This window comes from Bombina bombina, chromosome 5, assembly GCF_027579735.1.
Source record: "Bombina bombina isolate aBomBom1 chromosome 5, aBomBom1.pri, whole genome shotgun sequence".
Classification (NCBI taxonomy): domain Eukaryota; kingdom Metazoa; phylum Chordata; class Amphibia; order Anura; family Bombinatoridae; genus Bombina; species Bombina bombina.
The window spans coordinates 520,696,579-520,718,971 of record NC_069503.1 but is presented as its reverse complement, the minus strand read 5'-3'; the positions used below and the strand labels follow the sequence as shown (position 1 = coordinate 520,718,971).

The 22,393-nt window shown below is 36.1% G+C and overlaps 1 protein-coding gene across 2 annotated transcripts in view; it reads right to left on the bottom strand.

Annotated features, from left to right (window-relative positions):
• The window catches only part of LOC128660534 (uncharacterized), a 117,479-nt gene that overhangs the window by 76,761 nt on the left and 18,325 nt on the right, over positions 1 to 22,393 (bottom strand). The window lies entirely within an intron of this gene.

Below are 22,393 nucleotides of genomic sequence, written 5' to 3'. Positions count from 1 at the left end.
ACATATATAAATATAAGTGTGTTGGTTATGCAAAACTAGGGAATGGGTAAAAAAGGGATTATCTTTTAAAACAATAACAATTCTGGTGTAGACTGTCCCTTTAAGATAGGGGGTGTTAGGGTTAGACTTAGGTTTAGGGGTTAATACATTTAGTATAGTTGGGAGCAGCAGATTAGGGGTTAATAAATGTAGGTAGGTGGCGGCGATGTTAGGGATGGCAGATTAGGGGTTAATAATATTTAACTAATGTTTGCAATGCGGGAGTGCGGCGGTTTAGGGGTTAATATGTTTATTATAGTGGCGGAGACGTTAGGGGCGGCAGATTAGGGGTTAATAAGTGTAGGTAGGTTGCGGCGACATTGGGGATGGCAGATTAGGGGTTAATAAATATATTGTAGGTGTCGGCGATGTTGGGGGCAGCAGATTAGGGGTTCATAAATATAATGTAGGTGGCGGTGGTGTCCGGATTAGGGGTTAAACATTTAATTTTAGTGTTTGCGATGCGGGAGGGCCTCGGTTTAGGGGTTAATAGGTAGTTTATGGGTGTTAGTGTACTTTTTAGCACTTTAGTTATGAGTTTTATGTTATGGCGTTGTACCATAAAACTCTTAACTACTGACTTTTAAATGCGTTAGGACTCTTGACGGGGTAGGGTGTACCGCTCATTTTTTGGCCTCCCAGGACAGACTCGTAATACCAGCACTATGGAAGTCCCATAGAAAAAAGACTTTACGAAGTTTACGTAAGTCGTTTTGCGGTAAGGCCAAGAAGTGTGCGGTACACCTATACCTGCAAGACTCGTAATAGCAGCGGGCGTAAAAAAGCAGCGTTAGGACCTCTTAACGCTGCTTTTTTACCTTAACGCACAACTCGTAATCTAGCCGTTAATTATGTTTTCACATGGGATAATATTAGGGTGGCCATGGTATATGTTAGAATTTTGTTTTTCCAATTTTATAGCCATATAATAACCATAGGTGCAAGATGGCGACCTCCCATTAATTTCATAATTATGAAAAGAGTGAAAAAGCATTGTTATGGCTCTTTTTCACTGGGACTTCCACAGTGCCGGTATTACAAGTTTGCCTGTCCGGCTAAAAAGTGAGCGGTACAGCCGATACCGTCAAGATCCATACCGTAAACTGAAAGTCAGTAGTTATGGGTTTCATGCTACAATGCCGTAACATAGAACTCATAACTAAAGTGCTAAAAAGTACACTAACACCCATAAACTACCTATTAACCCCTAAACCGAGGCCCTCCCACATTGCAAACACTAAAATAAAATTATTAACCTTTAATCTGCCACTCCCGACATCGCTGCCACTATAATAAACATATTAACCCCTAAACCGCTGCACTCCCGCTTTGCAAACACTAGTTAAATATTATTAACCCCTAATCTGCTGTCCCTAACATCGCCACAACCTACATTACTGTTATTAATCCCTAATCTGCTGACCCCAAAATCGCTGCCACTATACTAAAGTTATTAACCCCTAACCCTAAGTCTAACCCTAACACCCCTAACTTTAATATAATTAAAATAAATCTAAATAAATATTACTATCATTAACTAAATAATTCCTATTTAAAACTAAATACTTACCTATAAAATAAAACCTAAGCTAGCTACAATATAACTAATAGTTACATTGTATATAGCTTAGGTTTTATTTTTATTTCACAGGCAAGTTTATATTTATTTTAACTAGGTAGACTAGTTAGTAAATAGTTATTAACTATTTAATAACTACCTAGCTAAAATAAATACAAATGTACATGTAAAATAAAACCTAACCTGTCTTACACTAACACCTAACCTTACACTACAATTAAATCAATTACATTAATTAAATACAATTAACTAAATTACAAAAAAACAAACACTAAATTACACAAAATAAAAAAGAAATGATAAAATATTTAAAATAATTGCACCTAATCTAATAGCCCTATCAAAATAAAAAAGCCTCCCCAAAATAAATAAACCCTAGCCTACAATAAACTACCAATGGCCCTTAAAAGGGCCTTTTACGGGGCATTGCCCCAAAGAAATCAGCTCTTTTACCTGTAAAAAAAAAAATACAAACAACCCCCCAACAGTAAAACCCACCTGCCGGCTTGGATGAAGACTTCGTTGAGGACTTCTGCCCGCTTGGATGAAGACTTCTCCCGGCTGGATGTCCGGTCTTTAAAAACTGTAAGTGGATTTTCGGGGGTTAGTGTTAGTTTTTTTTTAAGGTTTTATTGGGTGGGTTTTATTTTTAGATTAGGGTTTGGGCAGAAAAAGAGCTAAATGCCCTTTTAAGGGCAATGCCCATCCAAATACCCTTTTCAGGGCAATGGGGATCTTAGGTTTTTTAAGATAGGATTTTATTTGCGGGGTTGGTTGTGTTAGTGGTGGGTTTTACTGTTGGGGGATTGTTAGTATTTTTATTTACAGGTAAAAGAGCTGCTTTTTTGGGGGCAATGCCCCGAAAAAGGCCCTTTTAAGGGCCATTGGTAGTTTATTGTAGGCTAGTTTTTTTTTTTTTTTTTGATAGGGCTATTAGTTTAGGTGTAATTAGTTTAAATATTTTATAATTTCTTTTTTATTTTGTGCAATTTAGTGTTTGTTTTTTTTGTAATTTAGTTAATTGTATTTAATTAATGTAATTTATTTAATTGTAGTGTAAGGTTAGGTGTTAGTGTAACCCAGGTTAGGTTTTATTTTACAGTTAAATTTGTATTTATTTTAACAAGGTAGTTAGTAAATAGTTAATAACTATTTACTAACTAGTTTACCTAGTAAAAATAAATACAAACTTATCTGTGAAATAAAAATAAAACCTTAGCTACAATGTAACTATTAGTTATATTGTAGCTAGCTTAGGGTTTATTTTATAGGTAAGTATTAAGGTTTTAAATAGGAATTATTTAGTTAATGATAGGAATTTTTAATTAGATTTATTTTAATTATATTAAAGTTAGGGGTGTTAGGGTTAGACTTTGGGGTTAATAACTTTAGTATAGTGGCGATGACATTGGGGGCAGAAGATTAGGGGTTAATAAGTGTAGGTGGGTGGCGGCGACATTGGGGGCGGCAGATTAGGGGTTAATAAGTATAATGTAGGTGGCGGCGATGTCGGGGGCGGCAGATTAGGGGTTAATAAGTGTAATGTAGGTGGCAGCGGCATTGGGGGCGGCAGATTAGGAGGCCCATTTATCAAGCTCCGTAAGGAGCTTGAGGGTCTGTGTTTCAGGCGAGTCTTCAGACTCGCCAGAAACACAAGTTATGAAGCAGCGGTCTAAAGACCACTGCTCCATAACCCTGTCCGCCTGCTCTGATGAGGCGGACAGGAATCGCCACAATTCAACCCGATCGAGTACGATCGGGTTGATTGACACCTCCCTGCTGGTGGCCCATTGGCCGCGAGTCTGCAGGGGGCGGCGTTGCACCAGCAGCTCTTGTGAGCTGCTGGTGCAATGCTGAATACGGAGAGCGTATTGCTCTCCGCATTCAGCGATGTCTGTCGGACCTGATCTGCACTGTCGGATCAAGTCCAAAAGACATATGATAATTCGGCCTCTAGGGGTTAATAAGTGCAATGTAGGTGTCGGCGATGTCGGGGGCAGCAGAGTAGGGGTGTTTAGACTCAGGGTTTATGTTAGGGTGTTAGGTGTAAACATAACTTTTGTTTCCCTATAGGAATCAATAGGGCAGCATTACGGAGTTTTACGCTCCTTTATTGCAGGTGTGGTTTTTTTTTGTTTTTTTTAAACTTCTTTTTATTGAGAAAAATAGTACATACATAATGAGAGCTCATATACATCAAACCCATATTATCAATGCAATCACGAGGCAGATTTACAACCTGTAGTTTCAAAAGTGACAGCATTGTATTGACGTGTGTTACAATAATCTTATTATACTGAGTCTAACGTGGAAGAAATATAGCTTTGTAGCTCTCATTCTAGCTAATACTGAGAGGTAGTCCGGTTAAATTATACAATATATGTGGTGAAATGTTACCAGATCACTAGTAGAAATGTGACTTAAATACACCCTCTCGCAGTATTTAGACTGATTTTCTCATTTTAAACTATTTAAAACAAAACAAACCTGTACGGCGACAACAAAAACTACACACAACATACAACGATAGGAATACACACAACATATAGCGACAAAAACTACACATATCATAAACCCTGTAACAGGATAGTCTGTTGGTGGTATTAAATAGGTGGACTTATATTATTACTTTCAGGGTGAAGTCTGAGCCAAGTGATCTGATGTCAGGTGTAATATGATAGGCATAGGCTGAGAACAGATTTGGCAGAGATTGCCAGTGTTGGATTCTCTTATGTTATCAGTGTACACTAATATATTATCAAAAAGGTCTTTCCAATATTGATCTGGCATAAATAAGTGCAGCATACAGGGGTCATTTATTGTACAAGGCAGTTCTATGGAAGGCTGAGCAGATCATGGAGAATATATTAATATCCACAGAGTTAGCATAATATGGACCTATGTCAGGTAAAAGTAGTAAGGGTGGAATGGGTCACTTAAAGGTGTTATGTATACAGGTGTCATCCAACGTATGTTGACGTACATACAGTTAGGTGTCTAGGAATATATGCACATGAATAAGTAGGTAAGAGAATCCTTGCTGTCTCACTGCTAAGTTAAATACATTTATATGTTTCTGAAAAAGAAAAACAGATGTTGCAGCAATATCTGGATTATGCTGTTCAAATTAGTAGCGGTTTAACTTACATACTCTATAGATAAAAACATTACATTGTAGTAGATATTGTGTTAGAGCACCATTGCCATTAGATAAGCCAGAAATAATATTTTTACAGTACCATGAGAACCCGAGCAGTAAAAACAAAGTTAACATCAGGTAAAAACAGGGCTTAAAACAATAAGCAACCAACAGTTTAACCTACATGTGTGTGTTTTTTTTTCCGTTTTTTTCTTGGTCGCATGTAGTCTCCCCCAGTCCTCAAAAAAAAAACAACACACAGCATACACACGCATGTGAACAGAACAAGTCCTTGTTGAGCAAGCTTTACTTGATTACAGCATGTCTGTAAAGATGCGACAAAACAAATGTCCAAAAAGACAGATCAGGCAGGATCTACATGCTCTATCCCACTCCCTCCCTAGTTAAAGTCGTTGGGCGATTATGTGATTCCAGCAGCCTTCTCGATTGGTCAAATTGAACCTCAGTGTGCCGACAGCCATGTGCTTTCTGACCTCCACCTTGCGGCTCTCTTTCCACGAGTGGTCTGTCTCCAATGGCAAGTCTAACAGTCTCAGGTATAGTGAGTAGTCTTGCAGGCACCAAACCCCCGTCCCAAGCTGCGGCAGCTGCCCATTGGGCCCATCGAGATATCAGTAGGCTCCTCTCTGGTTTCAGGGATACCACTTTGGCTAGTTTTGCAATACTTGTGCAAGAGTGATTTACTCCGGTCTCGAATGATTCCATATTTTCCTCTTCCATGAAGGGTCAGATGTTATGGGTCTATTGTGAATCTGCGAGTCTGAGGTGGAGATGCTCACAGCTTTCTGCGGAGCAGGATCATACTGGTTATACACAGGTTCTTTGAATAGGAGATGCCGGTTTATGGATTCCGCTATTGCGCTTAATTCAATGCAGGATACTATAAGTCTCTCTAGCTTCGGTAGAAATGCTGCCTTTATCTCGGCTAAGATATAGGTGTCATAATACAGTCCTTGACCATGGAGAGTCTCCATTGCTTCAGGTCAGAGAGAAGCCTCGACACGTGGTGGGCTAAAACCCAAGTTTTACTCTAATTGACTTTCCGGGGTAGAGGAGCTGGAGTTCCCTCTGTCTGCTAATTGATCCCGGACAGCTTGCCTGTCAAGGGAAAGGCAGATGGTCTGGATTGACGGCTGCAGAGTTAAAGTTAGAAGCGTTTAACTTCAGAGCTAAAGGAGCTTGCAGCCATCTTGTGGAGCCGCCCACCGGAAGTCGGTGTTTTTTTTTTACCCGGCTCTCCCCATTGATGTCTATGGGGAAATCGTGCACGAGCATATAAAAACCAGCTCAAAGCAGCGCTGGTATTTGAGTGCGGTATAGAGCTCAATTTTGCTCAACGCTGCAATATTGCCTGCTAACGCCGGGTATATGAAAACCTGTAATAGCAGCGCTATAGGGAGGTGAGTGGTGGAAATAACTTGCAAGTTAGTACCGAGCCGCTCTTACCGCAAAATTCGTAATCTAGCTGTATATATGTAAAGGTATATAACTAAATCAGAAATTTTATGATGAAACTGAAAAAATAATCTGAAAGGTTAATATTCTAAAAATAAAACCTATATGTAGAAAACCATAATTGAAATTTGGGCTTATTGACTAGTGATTTAAATTGTGATTTAAATCATGATTAAAATAGATCTGATTTAAATCAAATCCACCCTGTCTATAGGAGAACCAAAAACAAAATAAAAATAATCCTGGCACCAAGTGAACACAGGAGTGTTAAATAAAAAATCCATAATTGATATAGATTTGCTTGGTAATAATATTATGGTCCAGATTACAAGTGAAGCGTTATTTAACGCTCCAGCTCGAGTGTTAACTGTGCTAGTAGTAATTTTTTTGTGTGCCTTGGGCTGCTCTCCTTTTACAAGTTGAAAGTAAACTGTTTTCACTTGCGCGCTAACCTGTCGAGTGTAAAAAGCCAAACTTACAATATCACATGCGTGATAACGTATTCCGCAATTTTATGTTGAAACTGGAAAAATATTCTGAAAAGTTATTATTCTAAAAATAAAACCTATATGTAGAAAACCATAATTTAAATTGTGGCTTATTGACTAGTGATTTAAATTGTGAATTAAATCATGATTAAAATAGATATGATTTAAATCAAATGCACCCAGTCTATATGAGAACCAAAAACATAATCCTGGCAACGTATTCTGCCATAAAATTCAATGGAGCAAAAAAAGTGGGAAAAAATCTAACACCCTACTCGTGGGTAAACCCAATTGCATATTCTCAATTGCGCTAACCCAACATGAATATTTCACATTCCAGTGTTCTTCACATAGAAGAAGCATAGATTTATATATATATATATATATATATATATATATATATATATATATATAGGTAGCCCTCAGTTTACGCCGGGGTTAGGTTCCAGGAGGAATGGTTGTAAATCGAAACCGTTGTAAATTGAAACCCAGTTTATAATGTAAGTCAATTGGAAGTTAGGGAGTTAGGTTCCAGGCCCCTCTCAAAATTGTCATAAGTAACACCTAATACATTATTTTTGAAGGTTTGAAATGAAGACTTTAAATGCTAAACAGCATTATAAACCTAATAATATAGATTGTATCATCATCAAACTAAGTTTAATGAACAAAAATATTTGCTAAACATCACCTAATAAAATAATTACACAACAGAATGCATCATCATCAAACTAAGTTTAATGAACAAAAACGTTTTTTTACTTGCATTTTTTTGCAAACAGTTCTCTGCATTGTTAGTATGTTAGATAATATCTGCACCTATTCTATGCATTTCAATCTGCAGTGATTAATAGGACGTTAGGCACCCTCACCTCAAGCAGCTGGACAGGAAGATAATAGGGAAGTGGCTGCTAGATCTTGCTCGATAGCTCTAGTCTGATCTGTGTACACAGATCAATTTCAGGCTGTTAAACTTGCTTAACTTAGCTGAAACACAAGCGGACAGCTCCACCTACTGGCTATTTTAATTTGTGCACTGCTTTTCAATGCATTTCAATAGCAGTCCCATGACTGAAAAAAAGGTTGTTATTCTGAAACGGCGCAAAATGAACCGGTGTAAACCGAGGGCCACCTGTAATGCAGAACATTGGAATGTGAAATATTTACAGTGCATACAAAGTTAAACACTTTATTAAATATGAATAGAAATTAAATATGTTTTTTCATGTTTTCATTTACTTGACTTCAAAGGGCTCCAATGCACATATATATAAGTGGTGAAAGTAAGTGGTTTGGTATAGGGGTTTATTCCCCATAATATAACGATTGGAGAGTCCGGTTTAAAGTTGGTGGCGCTACGAGTCTATCTTGCTTCACTTATTTTTATTTACTGAGGATTTGGGATTCTTCAGACAATTTTTGATTAAAAGCTGCCTCCTGGACTGTGATCTATATATGCTGTATTTATTTTATATGCTGTGCATAACTTGGTATACACTTTGTATCATTTTATAGTTGCAATTACTATACTCTTTTGTGCCTGTCTATTGACTGGCAGTCTGGGGTTGCACGTTTAATATATGTGGTTTTTATATATATGTTATAGCGCAAATATCATCCTCTTTGTTTTTATATATATATATATATATATATATATATATACAGTATATATATATATTTATATATATATATATATATATATATATATATATATATATATATATATATATATACATATTTTTATTATTACAGAATATGAAAAAAAACGGGAGAGGAAAATTGCCAGAACCAGACTCAAAGACAAACTTTGGCTGCCAGCATATAGTTTATATAATTATTGGTATAAACCCCAAAATTAGGTGGTTACGCCATAAATATTACTAGGGTTTTCGGTGCAGACCCTCAAAAATGTAAATATTACAAATACATTAGAAAGAAATCCTGATCAGTCTATCTCCTGATCAAAAAGAGAGGGGTTTCAGAAATCAGCTTTGCAAAAAAGAAAATTTGCTACTCCAGTATACACCTAAAGAAAATGAGAGCACACATCAAGAAAAATCGCTAGAGCCATAATCTTGCAGTGAAAACAGCAATATATTTATTTTGTTACATTAGGAATATAAAGTTGCCAACAGGAGTAAAATTAAACATATCGCTACACATTAACAAGGGATCCCTTAATGTTATATGATCTGTAATCAGACTTAGAAAAAGGTCAAAATTAAACCGCAAGGAGCACACAGTTCTAAACACATGCTAGTACATACAAACTTAAACAGCTAGTTAGACTATGGTTTAGATAGCTCTATACATTGATCTTACAGACATAAATGGGTATATAACACACATACGATCCAAGGTAAGAATGTCCTCTATTGTATGTGTATAGAAATCGAACCTTGTCTTATGTGCAGGCTTGACTGGTAATATTTCAACTTGCACACCACATCTGATGTTTATCGATAAGTGTATTAAATACAATACTTCTGAAGTATAGGAATGTCTTTCCTGGGTATAAGCAACTTTAGCCTTTAAACTAAATTGCTGTATAAAAGATGACCACCACTTATGCTTACCACCGCTAGCTCTTGATAAACATCCAGATCTTCTTGGCTAATGGTAGCATCCGAGTAGTGGAATGAAGCCATGAATCGAGATCCTGCCATGCATTCTTTCTAATGTATTTGTAATTAATATATATATATATATATATATATATATATATATATATATATATATATATATATATATATATATATATATATATATATATATATATATATATATAGAGAGAGAGAGAGAGAGAGAGACACATACACATACACATATACATATGTACAGGTCATGTAAAAAAGAAAGTACACCATCTTTGAATTCTATGGTTTTACTTATCAGGACATAATAACAATCATCTGGTCTTTAGCAGGTCTTAAAATTAGGTAAATACAACCTCAGATGAACAACAACACCACATGGCATATTACAACGCGTCATGATTTAGTAAAAATAAAGCCAATCAGGTCTATGTGTGAGGCAATGCTTAGCTGAAACGCGTAAGTCCGTATCTTCTACCATACGGACTTCTGTTTTTATATTTCGTTTCTGCTAATAAATTGACTGGATATTTACCTTCCTGCCCACCTGTCTCCCTGCCCACCTGTCTTGTTTGTTGAAGTGTTAAAATGCCAGGTAAAGGAGTCAATTTTAAAAAGTTCACCTTTATAAACAAGCTTATCTCAGAAACGTTTTTTAAGTACCCATGGAGAGTATACAGTTAACCATTCTGCTCATGTTGTAACATTCAGACAGAACGATAATCTGTATTGTTACATCACAGGGGGCGGGTGTTTCTCAGTTATATTGAGATTGTTTCATCAGAGGTGGGGTCCTCCCCTGTTTTCCTCTTCTTTTATAGGAATCAGAGTGCAAACACATTTATTGTGCTTGCATCAATCAGAGCCATCTTTATTGTGGACTTGCCCCAGACAGAGTTTTGTCTATCAATGGGCAAACTGGATGGACATTAAGATTCTATTTCCATTCCTGTATGCTACCTACATATGGCAGGTAGCCCTAAAAAACTAAATAGTAATGGTATATAACGGACATACAATCCAATTAAAAATGAGGTCTTCAACCCCATGAGAATGAATGTTAGCAATCTTTAAGCTTCATTATGCAAATATAAAACACTGGTAATATCAAACAAATCACTACATTAACCTAATTATCATAACACGTTTTCAAATATAAAACTTAATAATATAACATGCTAATACAATATTTTCAGTTAGAATATAGGTTATAAAGCAAAATGATCAATCATGAGATACATTGAAAGTGCTCAGTTTGTACCTATGCTCCCAGTATTTCCTGTGAGTTAACTTTTAATGTGGTTCAATAAAATGTTTCATTTTTACGAGAAAGGCACTATTCAGTGTTCTGGACTTTTACAGCGTACATATTACCAAGGATACTGATAGCTAAAGGAGATACATTAGGCTGGGGTTATTTACGGGAATGCTGCCAGATAGATATCTTTTTTCAGACTAGAAGGTTCTAAGGTATTCAGGGCTAGTTTACAAGTGGAGCGCTAATTTATCACGAGATAAAACTAACCAGTCAGACCTCCGGTTAGTTTTTAAAATGTGCCCTCCCCCCCCAAAAAAAAATGTGTGTAGTGGCTTTTTGTAAATAAAAAAAAATATTAGTAGTTTTTAGGGGTTAAATGGAGTGGGTGTGGGGTGTTAGAAAAAATGGCACTGAAAAGTGTCTTTACATTGCGGTCTATAGGACTGTGTGTTTGCTATAAATGTATGTATATGCTTATATACATATATATTTATGTGTTAATATGTGTATATACACATATAAACACATAAATATATATGCATATATTCATATACATACAGTATATATTTAAATTTGCTGCCCATCGCTGCACGACTTACCCCCTTCGCTGCGCTAGGTTCTCATACCACGGCATAAGAACAAGGCTCCCATTGGAGCCTATGGAAGCACACTCTCGTGAGCGCAATGCTTCCATGCAATGCGAACGTTAGTTCACGTTCGCGTTGCACCTAACTTTTAATACCAGTGCAAATTTACGTTCTCTGTTATTACTAAGTTGAGCGCTAATATCGCATTCACAGAAGCAATATTTTGTACTCCAGTTATAAACCTGTATATATCCAGTAGGCCTCCCTTTTTCTTATATCAAGAAGTCTGTTTCCACATTTTCCCCACCATTTCATTTTCAATAGCTTTTTTTTAGTGAAATGAGTGATTAAACAATTTTCCTGAGTGTTTGCTTCAATATTTGCAATATGTTCCAGACATTTATTTTTTAGTTTCTCTTTGTTCTTCATATATAGTTCATATAGGGTGGACACAGTTACAATCCAACATGTAAACTACATAGTCAGATTTTTGGTTTAGTAAACCTTTATTTTTTTTTTTATTATATATAATGTTTATTGAGGCAAAACAAGAAATACAGATATTCAGTGTAATACAAATTGTAGGTTTAACATGTATCACAATGGACACAAGTTATGGATTAACATACATAAAACAAGATACAGTGTTCTATAAGGGTCGTTATAAGACGACCTAATAAAATACACAAATTAGCACTCTAGGTCTGTGTTAAGATCACTGTCATAGGATATAATTTTAACTTGATACAGTAATAAATTAGTACTAGTGGAAAAATTATAAAATATAACTTTTAATAGTTTATAATTAAAATAAGATTTACATTAAAAACACACTTAAAGGGACAGTAAACCAAAAAAATAATGTTATATAATTCTGCACATAGTGCAGAATTATATAACATTATTTAGGTGCTATAGCCATAAAACCCTTTTTCCACTTTTAATATTTAAAAAACATACCGCTTTTACAGACCCGCTCTCTGCTCTCTGCTGAGCGGGTCTGTTTTTTTTAGTCAGCGCATCGGGCCAGCTGTATAGTCACAGCCCGGCCCGACCGCGCCATAAGACTAAGTGCAGCTCGCTCCTGCTCTGTCTGACAGCAGGAGCGAGCTTCACTTAATGCTATGGTGCGGTCGGGCCGGGCTGTGACTATACAGCTGGCCCGATGCGCTGACTAAAAAAAACAGACCCGCTCAGCAGAGAGCAGAGAGCGGGTCTGTAAAAGCGGTATGTTTTTTAAATATTAAAAGTGAAAAAAGGGTTTTATGGCTATAGCACCTAAATAATGTTATATAATTCTGCACTATGTGCAGAATTATATAACATAATTTTTTAGGTTTACTGTCCCTTTAAGTTACCTCAAGTAGTGGATAAATATATAATATGGTTAAAGTGTAATTCTATTCTTGCCGTTCTAGAGTTTACAATAAACAGGTTTACTGTGACGGTATTGTGTAGTTGCTAGATAGTAGTGAGAACAAATTTAATTGTCTGCTTATGTTATTAAACTTAATACAAGGTTGGAAATTAATACTTAGGTCTAAACAACCTATTCATCTTCCAGTTATAATTCAGAGTTTATGTTACCCAGTCTACGGTACAATATCCTTTCTGGTAGTAAGGTTTGAATATATGTAGATATACCACCCTCTAGTGGTGAAAAACTGTTTAAAATTACATGCCCTATCTGAATCATGAAAGTTTATTTTGGCCTAGACTGTCCCTTTAATATAAAGGATACAGCAAAAATGAAAGTAATAAATGGATTGTAAAACATATTACATTCAGTTATTTAGGAATATATGCCTTTTTAACGTTCAAACTAAGCAAAACATTATTAACTGCTTCTAAATTAAAAGTATATTATTATGTTGTCTGTCTAACACCTAACCTCACAATTACCAAAGGCAGTATATCAACACTATATCCTTGTTACATTTTTTCTATCTCAATAACTATACTCACCTCTTTAATTATACACAAAATAACTTGTCATAGATAATCAACTTGTGAGATGAAATATTGTTATAATTATTTATGATATAGATGAATGAGGTACACAATTCTATAAACCCATGCTGAGTTAGTTAAACTATAATCTAGCACAGGATATAAGATTTACGTCATATTCATATGCCATATTAGTGCTGCCCTTAATACAGGCAAAGTGTAATAGTATCTACCACTATAAAGCAAAAGAGATAGTGATATATTAATTGCAGCACCAGTTGTGAATTTATGGACTCATTTGAGTTTTTTCTGACTATCTATCTACATATCTACATATCTACATATATTCAAACCTTACTACCATAAAGGATATTGTACCGTAGACTGGGTAACATAAACTCTGAATTATAACTGGAAGACGAATAGGTTGTTTAGACCTAAGTATTAATTTCCAACCTTGTATTAAGTTTAATAACATAAACATAGAAACATAGATATTGACGGCAGATAAGAGCCATAGGCCCAGCAAGCCTGCCCGACCTTACCTAACAGTATAAACTTATCTAGTTCGTAGGATAGCCCTATGCTTGTCCCATGCATTTTTAAAGTCCCCCACAGTGTTTGTTGCTACTACCTCTTGAGGAAGTTTATTCCATAAATCAATCACTCTTTCTGTAAAGAAGTGCTTCCTCAAATTACTCCTGAATCTACTACCCTTTAGCTTGAGCTCATGACCCCTTGTTCTTGAATTTTCCATTTTATGTAAAATACCCACAGCCTCAGTTTTACTAAACCCTTTAATGTACTTGAAAGTTGCTATCATATCACCTCTTTCCCTTCTCTCCTCTAAGCTATACATATTTAGGTCATTGAGCCTATCCTGGTAAGTTTTATTTTTTAGACCATGTACCATTTTGGTAGCCCTCCTTTGCACAGATTCAAGTTTGTTAATATCCTTCTGAAGATATGGCCTCCAGAACTGCACACAATACTCAAGATGAGGCCTAACTAATGATCTATAAAGTGGCATAAGAACCTTACTATTTCTGCTGCAAATACCTCTACCAATACATCCAAGCATTCTGCTAGCCTTACTCGCTGCATTACTACATTGTTTACTAAGTTTTAAATCATCTGAAATAATAATTCCCAAGTCCTGTTCCTCATCTGTAACAGTCAGTAAAGTGTCATTGAGTCTGTAATTAACATTTGGATTTTTCTTCCCTAAATGCATTATTTTACACTTTGCTGTGTTAAACTTTAGATCCCAGTCGTTTGTCCAATCCTCCAATTGTTGTATATCACTTCTCATTTTGTCTACCCCCCCTGGAACATCCACTCTGTTGCAAATTTTTGTATCATCTGCAAAGAGACATACTTTCCCCTGTAGCCCTTTGCTGATATCGCAGATAAATATGTTAAACAAAACAGGCCCCAGAACTGACCCCTGAGGAACACCACTAGTAACAGCCCCCTCTGCTGAATGAACTCCATTTACTAAGACACTTTGTTTTCTGTCCTTAAGCCAGCATTCCACCCAGTTCACAATTTTTGAATCTAGACCAAGGAGATATAGTTTGTGAATAAGTTTATTGTGTGGGACGGTGTCAAATGCTTTGCTGAAATCTAGATATGCTACATCAACTGCTCCTCCCTTGTCTAATACTTTTGTTACATAATCAAAGAAGTCAATTAGATTAGTCTGACATGATCTCCCTGAAGTAAAACCATGCTGATTTTGGTCCTCTAAATTGTTTGTCTTTATGTAAGTCATAATTCTTTCTTTTAAGAGGCTTTCCATTAATTTCCCTACTACTGAAGTTAAACTAACTGGCCTGTAGTTGCCAGATTCTTCTCTACTGCCCTTTTTATGAAGAGGTATTACATTTGCTATTTTCCAATCATCTGGGACAGCTCCTGTTAATAGTGACTGATTAAACAGATCAGTTAATGGGACAGTTAGCACTGATCGAAGTTCTTTTAAAACCCTTGGATGAATATTATCAGGACCCACTGCCTTTGTAACATTTATTTTTGATAATGCTAACAAAACCTCATCCTCTGTAAAAAGATTACTGTTAAGCTTGTTTCTATTTTGCGTAGCATCCCTTAATGTAGATATTGTATCTTCACAATCTTTAGTGAAAACAGAACAGAAGTAATCATTGAGACAGTCTGCAATCTGCTTATCTCCTTCTATTATTCTACCATCAACTGATTTCAATTTTACTATTCCTACCTTATTTTTTCTTCTTTCACTGATATATCTAAAGAATGTTTTGTCCCCATGTTTTACTAACTGTGCTATCTTCTCTTCTGCATGAGCTTTAACCTTCCTAATTAACTGCTTAGTCTTTTTTTGTTGGAGTCTCCATATTTTCATATCATCATCTGCTTGTGTGTGTCTGTAATTTTTATAAGCTATCTTTTTTGTCTTTACAGCATGTGCTACTTCTTTGGAAAACCAAATTGGTTTCCGCTTTCTTTTACTTTTACAGACATGTCTTATACAGTGTGCGGTTGCATCTAAAATGGCACCTTTCGCAAATTCCCACTGTTCTTGAACCCCTGTAATAAGAGTTTTCCCCTTTAAATAGTTTTTTAGGTATTCTCCCATTAATGAAAAATCTGCCGTCCTAAAGTCTAAAACTTTTGTTTTAGTCTGGGTGGACAGTTCCTGAACATGAATACTAAACCAAACAGATTGATGATCACTGGATCCTAAGTTCTCACCTACAGACACATCTGAAACTGTATCACTGTTTGTAAGTATTAGATCTAATATAGCTTCCTTACGAGTTGGTTCCTTGACTAATTGTTCAAGTGATTCCCCTAGCAGAGATTCAAGAATATACCTGCTTCTAGCCGATCTAGCAGAAGGAATCTTCCAGTCTCTATCTGGCAAATTAAAGTCCCCCAGTACTATAACCTTACCCTTCATGGTCATTTTGGTTATTTCATCTAATAACAGATTGTCCAGTTTTTCATCCTGCAATGGAGGCCTATATACAACCCCTATTCTAAAAACATTTTTATCTCCAATTTCCAAAGTCACCCAAATACTTTCCACCTCATCATTTGTTCCTACAATTTCAGTAACCTTTATATTTTCATTTACATACAAAGCAACTCCTCCACCTTTCTTTCCTACTCTGTTCTTTTTAAATAACCTGTATCCAGGTATGACTATGTCCCAGTCATGCAAATCATTGTACCATGTTTCTGTTATAGCTACTAAATCCAAGTTGTCCCTAGTCATTATTGAAATGAGTTCAGGTAATTTATTTCCTAAGCTGCGAGCATTTGTGCTCATGGCACGAAGAATTTTTCTACTAGAATTTCTAGAATTGTTACTTGGACTAACAGTTTTGGCATGCTGTGGGGGGCAGGTGGATATATTAATGCTACCCCCCTTTATTAGTTTAAATGATTTCTAATAAAGTATTTGAACTCCTCTCCCAGATACTCTGTTCCTTTAGCATCCAAATGCAAGCCATCTCTCCTAAATAACCTAGTATCTTTCCAAACAGAGCTATAATGGCCAATAAAACCAAATCCTCGTTCCCTGAACCACTTATCTAACCAAGAATTAAATGTTGTTATCCGCTCCATCTTTCCTGCTTCCTGGTCATACACAGGTAAAATAGCAGAAAATGATAGAGTTGATGCCACAGTCTCTAAATGATTACCTAGGTCACAAAACTCTTTCTGAACAGCAGCAACATGATTACTAGCCAGATCATTTGTTCCTAAATGAACAATCACATCTAACTCACTTCCCTTTCCTGCTGCCTTAACAATTCTCAAAATACGATTCTTATCCCTGTGAGCAGTAGCTCCTGGAAGACATCTAACCTCCCTTGTTTCTCCTTTACTTTCACCTAAATACACATTCCTCAAAATAGAGTCACCCACTAACAGTCTTTTTCTCAAAAACACATCTGCAGTTATTTCCTGTGTTATGTTACCTGGAGAATCAGGTGCCAATAGATTTAAATTACCTGTTACAGCTTCAGAGGGCTCAGAAACAGCAATCTCCTCATCACAAGTGTATTCGGCAAGAGCAGCATAGGAGTTTTGCAATGGCAGAGGTTGTGGGCAATGCTTCTGGTCTACTGTTCTAATTCTTCCAGAGCCTACAGTGATCCATCTGCCTCTCCTTGCTGATCTCTGGGGTAGAGGGGCTTCTTTCTGAGGCAGCTTTGTAGAGGTAACAGGTATGTTACTTACCTTAGCTTGAGCAATTAAATTTGTTCTCACTACTATCTAGCAACCACACAATACAGTCACAGTAAACCTGTTTATTGTAAACTCTAGAACGGCAAGAATAGAATTACACTTTACCCATATTATATATGTATCCACTACTTGAGGTAACTTAAGTGTGTTTTTAATGTAAATCCTATTTTAATTATAAACTATTAAAAGTTATATTTTATAATTTTTCCACTAGTACTAATTTATTACTGTATCAAGTGAAAATTACATCCTATGACAGTGATCTTAACACAGACCTAGAGTGCTAATTTGTGTATTCTTTCTGTAGTAAGTCTCTGCTTACTGCAATTTGTGATTAAAGATATTTTTAATACACTAGCACCAATACCCGGAGAGTTGTTATAGAGTATAATATACCTTCTCCTTTTCATGGGTAAAAAGTTAGGTACGTTTAAGATCAATAGTAGTGCCATTGGTTTCGTTGCATAAATTAGACCTAATAAAATAAACTATAGAAATGTCTCAATATATCATAATCTGTATGGAGAAACGGAACCAACCTTACATCGCCTCATTTTTTTTTTTAACAGTATATAGATTTAGATCTCCCCGTAACAGATATTAAAACAACTAGCTAATTGTTGTCCCCAAATAATAGACGAAGGCCTCTCATGGACCTCTAAAAAGATACATTTAGCTAAGGGGGAGTTTGGGGGAAATTAAAAAAGGTAAAGATAGGGTTTTGGAGGAATGCTTTTTCCTATGCTTACTTTGTAAGCTATTTCTCTGGGGGAGAGGGGAAATTTAACTGAAAAGTGTTTTGTAAACTATACCACCTATGTAGAATATTGCCTGGAATGTATTATGTTTAACCAATATTTTGGGGTTTGGTGAGTAGTACTATTGGGTATATGCAGTTTAGTGAGATCCATGTTAGCAAGACATAGTGAACTCCAAGACCCAAGCCACATTATATGACAAAGAAGATATAAGGTCTAAGGGCTAGATTTATCAAAGCTGAGGCAGACAGAGGCGCGTATACGTGCTCCTGTATGCCTCAGCTCGCCTGTGGCGGGGCAAAATTACCCACAGGTAATCACCATTACACACGAGCCCAATTTAGCGCTCGTGTGCAATCCCGCCCCCTGCCCGCGCACAGCCAATCACGCGCGGGCAGGAGTTGTCAATCTTTTCAGTCGGACTCAACCGCAGAGATTGAATTTCGCCACCTTAGAGGTGGCGAAGAGGTTAGGGAAGCGGCGGTTCTTGTGAGAACTTGCAGCCATAGGGCTTTGATAAATCGAGCCCTAAATCTAGTTGGGAACATAGATCTACTACTTTTCTTGTCATAGTAAGCATATACATTGCATATTAGGTAATCATATATATTATAACATAGCCAGTATTATTACCAGTGGGCGTACCTCTGCATAATAACTGTAAGGATTAAGAGTTATGAATGTTACATAAGGTCATGAACATAATATTTCCTATTGTCTCACATTCAGCATCATATTGTACACAATATTTAAGCAATCTAATATATGAATCAAAGAAAAAAGAACACTGTACTGCAACTATTATAAAACTGGTGAAGGTGCTAAATTATAAAGGCAGGTATGAATTGGATTAGTAGGCCACACCAGTATATACAGTTGCAAGAAAAAGTATGTGAACCCTTTGGAATTATATGGATTTCTGCACAAATTGGTCATAAAATATGATCTGATCATCATCTAAGTCACAACAATAGACAATCACAGTCTGCTTAAACTAATAACACACAAAGAATGAAATGTTGCCATGTTTTTATAGAACACACCATGTAAACATTCACAGTGCAGGTGGAAAAAGTATGTGAACCCCTAAACTAATGACATCTCCAAGAGCTAATTGGAGTGAGATGTCAGCCAACTGGAGTCCAATCAATGAGATGAGATTGGAGGTGTTGGTTACAGCTGCCCTGCCCTATAAAAAACACACACCAGTTCTGGGTTTGCTTTTCACAAGAAGCATTGCCTGATGTGAATGATGCCTCGCACAAAAGAGCTCTCAGAAGACCTACGATTAAGAATTGTTGACTTGCATAAAGCTGGAAAGGGTTATAAAAGTATCTCCAAAAGCCTTGCTGCTCATCAGTCCACGGTAAGACAAATTGTCTATAAATGGAGAAAGTTCAGTACTGCTGCTACTCTCCCTAGAAGTGGCCATCCTTTAAAGATGACTGCAAAAGCACAGTGCAGACTGCTCAATGAGGTGAAGAAGAATCCTAGAGTGTCAGCTAAAGACTTACAAAAGTCACTGGCAAATGCTAACATCCCTGTTAGCAAATCTACAATACATAAAACACTAAACAAGAATGGATTTCATGGGAGGATACCACAGAGGAAGCCACTGTTGTCCAAACAAAACATTGCTGCACGTTTACAGTTTGCACAAGAGCACCTGGATGTTCCACAGCAGTACTGGCAAAATATTCTGTGGACGGATGAAACCAAAGTTGAGTTGTTTGGAAGAAACACACAACACTATGTGTGGCGAAAAAGAGACACAGCACACCAACATCAAAACCTCATCCCAACTGTGAAGTATGGTGGTGGGGGCATCATGGTTTGGGGCTGCTTTGCTGCGTCAGGGCCTGGACGGATTGCTATCATCGAAGAAAAAATGAATTCCCAAGTTTATCAAGACATTTTGCAGGAGAACTTAAGGACATCTGTCTACCAGCTGAAGCTCAACAGAAGATGGGTGTTGCAACAGGACAATGACCCAAAGCATAGAAGTAAATCAACAACAGAATGGCTTAAACAGAAGAAAATACGCCTTTTGAAGTGGCCCAGTAAGAGTCCTGACCTCAACCCGATTGAGATGCTGTGGCATGACCTCAAGAAAGCAATTCACACCAGACATCCCAAGAATATTGCTGAACTGAAACAGTTCTGTAAAGAGGAATGGTCAAGAATTACTCCTGACCGTTGTGCACGTCTGATCTGCAACTACAGGAAACGTTTGGTTGAAATTATTGCTGCGAAAGGAGGTTCAACCAGTTATTAAATCCAAGGGTTCACATACTTTTTCCACCTGCACTGTGAATGTTTACATGGTGTGTTCAATAAAAACATGGCAACATTTCATTATTTGTGTGTTATTAGTTTAAGCAGACTGTGATTGTCTATTGTTGTGACTTAGATGATGATCAGATCACATTTTATGACCAATTTGTGCAGAAATCCATATCATTCCAAAGGGTTCACATACTTTTTCTTGCAACTGTGTATATATATATATATATATATATATATATATATATATATATATATTAAACCTGTAGATGTACACTAAACAAGAAGCTCAGGTTTATTGCCGTCATTAAAGCTAGTGTACTTGTTAAGGCACGTAATCTCGTCTATGACATATGAAGAACTGCTTTATTGGGACACACTAAGGGGTCTAGTCCCTAAATATAAACAGAGTACAGTCTTTAGATTTGCAGGCAAAACATAAAACTATTGTCTAAGAAACATAACAGCAAAAATGCACATGAGATAAAGATACATAACAGCAAAAATGCACATGAGATAAAGATAAATAAAAGCAAAAATGCACGAGATAAAGATACATAACAGCAAAAATGCACATGAGATAAAGATACATAACAGCAGAAATGCACATGAGATAAAGATACATAACAGCAGAAATGCACATGAGATAAAGATAAATAACAGCAGAAATGCACATGAGATAAAGATAAATAACAGCAGAAATGCACATGAGATAAAGATACATAACAGCAAAAATGCACATGAGATAAAGATAAATAAAAGCAAAAATGCACGAGATAAAGATACATAACAGCAGAAATGCACATGAGATAAAGATAAATAACAGCAGAAATGCACATGAGATAAAGATACATAACAGCAGAAATGCACATGAGATAAAGATACATAACAGCAAAAATGCACATGAGATAAAGATAAATAAAAGCAAAAATGCACGAGATAAAGATACATAACAGCAAAAATGCACATGAGATAAAGATACATAACAGCAGAAATGCACATGAGATAAAGATACATAACAGCAGAAATGCACATGAGATAAAGATACATAACAGCAGAAATGCACATGAGATAAAGATAAATAACAGCAGAAATGCACATGAGATAAAGATAAATAACAGCAGAAATGCATATGAGATAAAGATAAATAACAGCAGAAATGCACATGAGATAAAGATACATAACAGCAGAAATGCACATGAGATAAAGATAAATAACAGCAGAAATGCACATGAGATAAAGATACATAACAGCAGAAATGCACATGAGATAAAGATACATAACAGCAGAAATGCACATGAGATAAAGATAAATAACAGCAGAAATGCACATGAGATAAAGATAAATAACAGCAGAAATGCACATGAGATAAAGATAAATAACAGCAGAAATGCACATGAGATAAAGATAAATAACAGCAGAAATGCACATGAGATAAAGATAAATAACAGCAGAAATGCACATGAGATAAAGATACATAACAGCAAAAATGCACATGAGATAAAGATAAATAAAAGCAAAAATGCACGAGATAAAGATACATAACAGCAGAAATGCACATGAGATAAAGATAAATAACAGCAGAAATGCACATGAGATAAAGATACATAACAGCAGAAATGCACATGAGATAAAGATAAATAACAGCAGAAATGCACATGAGATAAAGATACATAACAGCAAAAATGCACATGAGATAAAGATAAATAAAAGCAAAAATGCACAAGATAAAGATACATAACAGCAGAAATGCACATGAGATAAAGATAAATAACAGCAGAAATGCACATGAGATAAAGATAAATAACAGCAGAAATGCACATGAGATAAAGATACATAACAGCAGAAATGCACATGAGATAAATATACATAACAGCAAAAATGCACATGAGATAAAGATAAATAACAGCAGAAATGCACATGAGATAAAGATACATAACAGCAGAAATGCACATGAGATAAAGATACATAACAGCAAAAATGCACATGAGATAAAGATACAT